The sequence below is a fragment of the Benincasa hispida genome, chromosome 9 (assembly GCF_009727055.1).
Source record: "Benincasa hispida cultivar B227 chromosome 9, ASM972705v1, whole genome shotgun sequence".
NCBI lineage: Eukaryota > Viridiplantae > Streptophyta > Magnoliopsida > Cucurbitales > Cucurbitaceae > Benincasa > Benincasa hispida.
Genome location: NC_052357.1, coordinates 15,759,675 through 15,769,395, shown reverse-complemented (window position 1 = coordinate 15,769,395; position 9,721 = coordinate 15,759,675).

Here is a 9,721-nt window from a genome sequence, read left to right as displayed (position 1 = left end):
GATGTTTAAAACTGTTGAGACTCATAAGAAAAGGAAGATTTCTCCAAATGCCTATCTTTGGCACTTGAGACTGGGTCACATAAATCTCAACAAGATTGAGAGATTGGTTAAGAACGGTCTTCTAAATAAGTTGGAAGACAGTTCATTACTACTATGTGAGTCTTTTCTTGAGGGTAAAATAAAAAAGAAATCTTTTTCTGGAAAAGGTCTTAGAGCCAAAGAAGCCCTAGAGCTCATTCACTCAGACCTTTGTGGGCCTCTAAATGTTATAGCAAGAACAGGGATGAATATTTCATCAGTTTTATAGATGATTATTCCAGGTATGGGCATGTTTACCTAATGCACCAAAAGTCTGAAACTTTTGAAAAGTTCAAAGAGTATAAGGATGAGTTTGAAAACCAATTAGGTAAAAAGATTAAAATGCTTCGATCGGATCGAGGTGGTGAGTATATGGACATAGAATTCCAAAACTATTTGATAAAACATGGAATTCAGTCTCAACTCACAATCCCTAGCACACCTCTGCAGATGGGTGTGGCAGAGAGGAGAAACAGAACCTTGTTGGACATGGTTCGTTCCATAATGAGTTACGCAGTTGAGACTACGGTGTATATTTTGAACATGGTTCCCTCGAAAAGTGTTTCTAAAACACCTTACGAGCTCTGGAGAAGATGTAAAGGAAATCTATATTACTTTAGAAGTTGGGGTTGTCCAGCACATGTGTTGGTGCAAAATCCTAAAAAGTTGGTACACCGTTCAAAAGTGTGTCTATTTGTAGGCTACCCAAAGGAAATAAGAGGTGGGCTCTTTTATGATCCTCAGGAAGATCAAGTATTTGATCGAGTAGGTTCTTCAACAAGAGTTGTTGATAGAGGGATCCGTCAACAAGAGTTGTTGATGAAACTAATACTCCACATTCTTCTTAAGAGTTGGGAATGCCTCGTCTTAGTGGGAAGGTTGTACAACAGCCTGACCGATACATGGGTTTAGCTGAAACTCAAATCATCATACTAGATGATGGTTTAAAGGATCCATTGTCTTTTAATCAAGCAATGAATGATGTGGATAAAGACAATTGGCTTAAAGCCGTGGACCTTGAAATGGAATCTATATATTTCAATTCTATCTGAGATCTTGTAGATCAACCAGAAGGGGTAAAACCCATCGGTTGCAAATGGATCTACAAGAGAATATGAGACCAAGCTGGTAAGGTACATACCTACAAAGCTAGACATGTGGCAAAAAGGTTTACCCAAAGAGAGGGGTTAGATTTTGAAGAAACCTTCTCTCTAGTTGCCATGATAAAGTCTATTAGAATACTCTTGTCCATAGCCACATTTTATGATTATGAAATACGAAAAATGGATGTCAAGACAACTTTTCTGAACGGTTATCTTGAAGATAGTATCTATGTGTCTCAACCAGAAGGGTTTATGCAGTAGGGTCAAGAGCAAAAAGTTTGAAAGCTTAATCGATCCATTTATGGATTAAAATAAGCTTGTAGACACTGGAATATGAGTCTTGACGCTACGATCAAATCTTATGGCTTTGAATAAAATGTTGACGAACCCTGTGTATACAAGAAAATCGTCAACAAAATGGTCATTTTTCTAGTGTTGTATGTTGATGATATTCTGCTCATTGGGAATGAGGTAGAATATCTAGTTGACATTAAGAGATGGTTGGATTCACAATTCCAAATGAAATATTTAGGAGAAGCACAGTATGTCCTTGGAATCCAAATAGTTCGGAATCGCGAAAACAGAACATTAACATTATCTCAAGCATCTTATATAGACAAGATGTTGTCTAGGTATAAAATGCAAAATTCCAAGAAAGGATCTTTACCTTTCAGGTATGGAATCCACTTGTCTAAGGAACAGAGTCATAAGACGTCTCAAGAGGTTGAGGAGATGAATCGAATTCCATATGCATCTGCAGTTGAAAGTTTGATGTATGCAATATTGTGTACTCGTCCCGATATATGCTATGCTGTAGGAATTGTCAGCAGATTTCAGTCCAATCTTGGTCATGACCATTGGATTGTTGTTAAACACATTCTCAAGTATCTGCGGAGAACGAGAGATTAGGTGCTCGTGTATGGTCCTAAGGATCTGATCCTTACTGGATACACTAATTCTGACTTTCAAACCGATATTGATTCGAGGAAATCAACTTCAGGGCCAGTATTTGCTCTTAACGAAGGAGCAGTGGTGTGGAGGACCTTTAAGCAGAGTTGTATTGCAGACTCCAAAATGGAAGTTGAGTATGTTGCAGCAAGTGAAGCAACAAAAGAAGCAGTATGGCTTAGAAAGTTCCTGACAGATCTAGAAGTAGTTCCTAATATGCACCTGCCTGTCACTCTCTGTTGTGACAACAGTGGAGCAGTTGCAAATTCAAAAGAACCACGAAGCCATAAAAGGGAAAAACATATCGAACAAAAGTACCATCTCATCAGGTAGATTGGACAGTTGTATTTACAAGCATCTTTGAAGGGTCATCGTACTCATGATTGGTTATATCCGATGGACACAGAAATATATCTGTGGTAAGAAGAGTTCAAATGTTGGTCTTTAGTGGAATGTTTAGCAGTTAATGGATGGTGGATCTCGTGGCTAAAGAGTTAGTCAGCTATTCACGTACCGTTGGAGCTTTGAGCTACAGGTCCATAAGGTCCCCTAGGTAGCTTGGATAAAGTCGAGAATTAGTTTTTGGTTAGTTTGAAATGTTCAAATCGACAAGAGGGAGTTTGATTATATATGATATAATTGAACTGGTGAATTATATATGATATAATTGGCTAAATGTATGAGATACATTATTTTGGAGAAAATTAGATATAAATATGATTTATAACAATTGGAGGAGAAATTACTATAGTAGATATATGATATCAAACTATAGAGTAAGAATATAATATGATTATATTCATTTATTAATTAAATTGGTTAATTATGTGATAATTGGTCGAAATCTTCTCCTTGATCGTGGGTTAGTGGGAAATTCAGTATTAAGTTTTTGTAACCGAAGAATAAAATGAAAATTTGTTTCATTTTGCATGATTTTTTTTTAAATAGCAATCGGTTTGGAAACATTTTGATCGCCTAGTTGAGAGCCTATACGATAAAGCTTCATCGCTTAAACGATCGCACACCCGCGTCTAAACGATCGCACACTTTTCTCTAAATGATCGCTTAGCTTTCCTAAATGATTGCCTAGCATGCCGTGTTTTCTAAAGGATCGTTTACCTATTACTAGACGTTCGCTTAGTAAAACCTACATGATCGTGTAGCTTTCTCTAAACGATAAGCATCAGTTATACATAGCTTTCTCTACCACTTGCTTATCATCTACACGATCAGCCCGTTCCTCCGACCTCTACCAAATTCACAAAGACCACTCTTTGGATTCTCACTCCGAGAATATTAAGGGCTCTAAGTGGTGGTGTTGTCCCCGTTCCTTCTTGGTCGTGCTTGTTCGTGTTGCTGTCGTTCGTGTAGACGATCGTGCTGTCATTGCTGACTGTTTTGTTAGGTGATGGAGAATGTAGAGGTTCTTCCACTGTGTTGAGTTCGAAATTGAAGAGAGTCTTCAACTGGTATGTGAACTCAATCGTTTGTATTTTATTATCAGGTTCTAATATTCCAATTTCATTGATGCAACGAATTGCATATACATTCTTGGTGGGTGCATATCTGCTCTGTTTAATTGTTAAATTGTTGTGGATGTGCGGATTAATGGAGTTTTCTTGGATGTTAGCCTCAGTTTGATTTAATTCTTTTGGATTTTCGGTTGATTGTACATGCCCCTACGTTTTTTGACATTATTAGTCATTATCGAGTCTGTAATTCAAAGTTTGTTTGAGTCTTGGGTCAATCATGAAGAAGTTTGAAGCAAGGGTTATTGTTCTTCGAGGAAGAAGAAGATCAAGGGTTGATCGAGTCGTGTAGACAATGGGGTAAGCGATCATTGAGCATCGGGTCATGTAGACGATGGGATGCTCGGGTATCGTTTAACACGCGCGCGCACTAGACGATCGTTTAGCTCAGCAAGCTTCATCGCTTAGTAACTGACTAAACAATCATTTAGCAATGCACATAAATCAATTTTACCTTTCGTCGCGTTAAGCGATCGCCTAGACTATCAGGCTTTGCAGCCTCGTTGTTGTCTAAACGATCATTTAGCTTTTGCGTCTATCGTCTAGTGTGTGTTGGGCGATCGTTTATCTTCAACGTTTACTAAATGATGGAGTTCTCCTGGCGGTTCAAGACCCAATTCGGCTGTGAACCAGTTTGTTCAATGGAAAATGTAATAGATAGGGTTATTTCATTCCCATTTTTTGTAAAGGCTCATCCCGATCCATTAATCCTTGATTTATTACATGCGATGTATGGTATTTATATGTCATATGGTATGCACATATAGTAAATTCCACCTTAGGTTATGTATTGGTCATGCATCATCTCTTAATTGTAATTGTTATAATGTAGAGAAGCATGATTTATGTAATAGCATGCTCATGCGTCATATAATATAAGAGTTATATTTATGCATGCATAAAAAGCATTGACATGCATCATCTTTATATTAAAATTGTTATAGTATAAGGGTGAATGGAAAGCATGTTTTCTTGGTTATTACGCATATATAAAAGTTATGTATAGTAATGATCGGACATTGCATGAAGCATGACACATAGGTTACTTTATAAGTGTTATAAACACCTAGTTGTGCTCGATGTATTTTAGTTGTTTCTTTTTAAAGTTAAAGAGAAATTGGAACTAAAAGCAATAAGAAAGACATGCATGCTCACTTAGGTTTAATTCATGGTTTTAAAATGTTTAAAACTTGGATGACATAGACCTAAGATCACGGTTCTAATATGATTAACAACCCTAAGGCTTTAATCTTTTAATTAGTTTAATAAGATTAAATTGACTAATAAAAGGTTAAAGTGTAGTAAATCTATCTATAAGGGACCTTTTGTCTAAGGTGGGTTATGTCTAGGCTGAGGTATTTAAGTTGACAGAAACATAACACCTCTACCTGGGAACTTACTTGTAAAGGTGAATTAGATAGATTTGATGCATGTATGCAAGTTAAGGACAGTCCATTAAAGTGTTTAAATATGACTACTTGAACTTGTTCATATTTCATAGACAAAAGTTGTTTAATGAACGGATTTAAAAAGACGACTTAGACTAAAATCAGTAGTCGGATTGTCTAAGTTAATGAACCCCTAGGTAGAACATTCAGAAGGAGGTAGTTGGGGCATGTGAAGATTCACTTAAACATTTCACGTTTCTCCTAAATAGTCCACACCGTGAGATTTACCCTTGACCTCGAGGTACCTTTGGCATGTCCCCTTAACAGATGGTGTTTGAGTAGGTCAATATCAAAGTGGATGGAGAGAGTGTTCATAGTAAGTGGGAGCGGGAAGTGCAATAGCATATCCCTCGGTCTCCCACGTTGGATTGAATAAAGTTACTATGCATCGCCTTGAGGCACCCTGGAAATGTCCCCCTAAAGGATGGCAGTTTTGCGCGTTTCTTTATTTGATATCCTGTAAGAGGATAAGGTAACTTAATCGCTTGTCCTAATCTGCTTTTTCCCTACGATGGGCTCATTAGGGCGGGACTCTAGCATCGAAAGCGAGGGGTCACACTTACGCAGAATTGTTAAAGGTTAACAGTTATGGAACGAATAAATGGTGGCTGTTAGGTTTAGTTCCAAGAGTTGGTTCTGCCTAATGGTTGAAAATGTCTCATCCCAGCGAAGGGGCATCTGATCACCCCACCGGTGACGTTTGTCCTGCCTCACTGGGGCATCATTGCAAAATAAAAGTCTTTCACTTAGGGTACTTGAAACTGTTTTGCAAAATTAATTGGTTAAACATGGTTTAGGAAAATCTAATAAAGTTTTGTTCGTATTTTAGCAACAATATTTTCAAAATGGCCATAACCACGTTATCTTAGCTTAGCGTCGAAAAATTAATTGGCGATAACTTCTCGACATGGAAACACATTATCACAATGATTCTTATCATCGAGGATCTCATGTTCGTCCTTATGGAGGTCTGTCCTTCTATTTCAGCTCCCAATGCTGCTCGAAATGTTTGGGAGGCATACGAGCAATAGACATGGGCGAATGAGAAGGCCCGAGCCCATGGTCTCAGCACGTGAGATCATGGAGTCCCTGCGAGGATGTTTGGACAAACGTCTGAAAGCTTATGCATGAGGCTCTTAAGTATATATTCAACTTCAAAATGGAAGAAGGCACCTCTTTTCGTGAACATGTGCTTAACATGATGGTCCATTTTAATATGGTGGAGTTGAATGGGTACCATCTATGAGGGTAGCCATGTTAGCATAATACTGCATTCTTTGCCGAAGAGCTCCTTACACTTTGTTAGTAATGTGATTCTTAACAAAGTGAAACATAACCTTACAACTCTCCTCAACAAGTTGCAGACCTACCAATCTTTAATGAAAAGTAAGGAGAGGAAGAAGAGTGAGGCAAATGTTGCTTCATCCTCGAGGACGTTCCATAGAGGTTTGACCTCAGGATCGAAGTCTACACCTTCTACTTGTAACTCTGTAAAGGGGAAGAAGAAGAAAGATGGTAAGGGAAAAGGGAAGGCGCCTACTAACCCAACGTCTGTCACCCCAAGAAGACGTTCACCACCGGTTGAAAAGGGAAAATGTTTCCACTGAAAGAGGAACTGTCCTCGTTGGATGAAAGAAAGGAAGGCCGCCAAGGCAGATAAAGGTAAATATGATTTACTTATACTTGAAACATACTTGAAACTTGTATAGTGGAGAATGATGATTCTGCCTAGATAATTGATTCGGGCGCCACTAATCACGTTTGTTCTTCTTTTCAGGGGATTACATCCTGGCGATAGTTGAAGGCTGGTGAGATGACGATGCGAGTAGGCACCGGGCATGTTGTCTCAGCTGTGGCAGTGGGAGGGCTCCAGTTAGCTTTACAAAATAGTTTTCTAGTTTTGAATGATGTATATATTGTTCCCAAACTTAAGAGAAACCTAATTTCTGTAAAGTGCTTGCTACAATGTAAATACATTGTTTCTTTTAATCTGGATAAAGCGCTTATTCATAAAGATGGTGTTACTATTTGTACAGCAAATCTGGAAAGTAATTTATATGTGCTAAAGTCGTTAGCCACTAATTCCCTCCATGACAAATAATTGTTTAAAACTGGCGTAACTCAATCAAAGCGTCGATGTATTTCTCCAAAAGAAAATTCCCATCTTTGGCATCTTCGTTTAGGGCACATCAATCTCAATAGGATTGAGAGATTGGTAAAGAATGAACTTCTAAGTGAGTTAGAATAAAATTCTTTACCAATGTGCGAATCTTGCCTTGAGGGTAAGATGACTAAACGACCTTTTACCGAAGAAGGTTATAGAGCCAAAGAGCCTCTTGAGTTAGTACATTCTGACCTTTTTGGTCCTATGAATGTGCGAGCTCGAGGTGGCTATGAGTATTTTATCAGTTTTACTGATGATTACTCTAGGTATGAGTATGTTTATCTTATGCAACGGAAGTCTGAATCCTTTGAAAAGTTTAAAGAATTCAAGGTTGAAGTTGAAAACACATTGGATAGATGGATTAAAACACTTCGATCGGATCGAGGTGGAGAGTTTTTGGACTCGGGATTCCAGGACTATTTGATAGAACATAGAATTGTTTCCCAACTCTCAGCACCGGGTATACCTCAGTAGAATGGTGTAGCAGAAATGAGAAATAGAACCTTGTTGGACATGGTTCATTCGATGATGAGTTATGCTTCCTTATCGTACTCGTTTTGGGATTTCGCAGTAGAGACTGCGATATACATACTCAAATGTGTTCCCTTCAAGAGTGTTGTGAGAACACCTTTGGGTTGTGGAACGGGCGTAAAGCTAGTTTGCGTCACTTCCGCATTTAGAGTTTCCTTGCACACGTGCTTAACACTAATCCCAAGAAATTGGAACCACGGTCTAGGTTATGCCTTTTTGTAGGCTATCCCAAAGGTACACAAGAGGGTTATTTTTATGATCTGTCGGAAAATAGGGTGTTTGTTTCCACAAACGCTACTTTCTTAGAGGAAGATCATATAAGGGAGCACAGTCCACAAAGTAAAGTTGTGTTGCGTGAGCTTTCCAATGAAACTACTGAAACTTCAACAAGAGTTGTTTAAGAGCCTGCTACATCAGCAAGAATTGTTGATGGGAGTTCATCTAGTAGGTCAGTTCCACTTCAAGAATTGAGGGAACCTCGACATAGTGGGAAAGTTGCGAACCCGTCCGTTCGCTATCTAGGTTTCATGAAAATCCTTGCTATAGTAACAGATGGCGACGTTGGGGATCCGTTGTCTTATCAGAAGGCAATGGAGGATGTTGATCGGGATGAATGGGTCAAAGCCATAGATCTCGAGATGGATTCGATGTACTTCAACTTAGTAGGGGATCTTATAGATCAACCTGATAAGGTAAGACCTATAGGTTATAAATGGATCTACAAGTGCAAACGAGGTGTTGATGGAAAGGTACAGACTTTTAAGGCTCGACTTGTGGCAAAGGGTTATACCCAGGTAAAGGGATTCGACTATGAGGAGACTTTTTTGCATGTTGTCATGTTAAAGTCGATTCGCATCCTTCTGTCTATTGTAGCTTATTATAACTATGAGATCTGACAAATGGATGTCAAGACGACCTTTCTGAATGGAAATCTTGAGGATACCATTTACATGGTGTAAGCTGAGGGATTCATAGCCCGAGGTCAAGAGCAAAATGTTTACAAGCTGAATCAGTCCATTTATAGGTTAAAACAAGCGTTTAGATCTTGAAATATATGGCTTGATTCTGCGATCAAGTCGTATGGCTTTGATCAGAACGTTGATGAACTTTGTGTCTACAAGAAGATCATCAATGCTTCAATAGTCTTCTTAGTGTTATATGTAGATGATATACTACTCATTGGAATGATGTAGTTCTACTCACTGCAGTTAAGAACTGGCTAGCGACCCAACTCCAAATGAAATATTTGGGAGAGGCTCAATTTGTTCTAGGTATATAAATCTTTTGGGATCATAAGAACAAAGTGCTAGCACTGTCTCAGGCATCGTACATTGACAAAATATTGCTCAAGTACTTGATGCAGAATCCCAAGAGGGGCCTACTGCCGTTCATGCGTGGAGTCACTTTGTCTAAGGACATGTGTCCTAAGATGCCTCGAAAGGTTGATGAAATGAGACGGGTCCCATATGCGTTTGTCGTTGGTAGTTTAATGTACGCAATACTCTGTACTCATCCAGACATCTACTACGTTGTGGGTATAGTCAGTAGGTATCAGTCTAACCCAGGCCAGGGTCACTAGACTGCAATTAAGAACATCCTCAAGTATCTTCGGAGAGTAAGGGACCTCATGCTCGTGTATGGATCTAGGGATTTGATCCTTACTGAACATACGAATTCTGACTTTTAGACTGATAAGGACTCTAACAAGTCCACATCAGGGTCAGTCTTTACTCTTGACAGAGGAGCTATAGTGTGGCGAAGCACTAAGCAGGGGTGCATCCTCGACTCCACTATGGAGGCGAAGTACGTAGCGACTTGCGAAGCTGCTAAGGAGGTCGTCTGACTCAGGAAGTTCTTGACAGAACTGGAAGTTATCCACGTATTATCACAATAGAGGTAATAAGTCAGACCATACTAGGA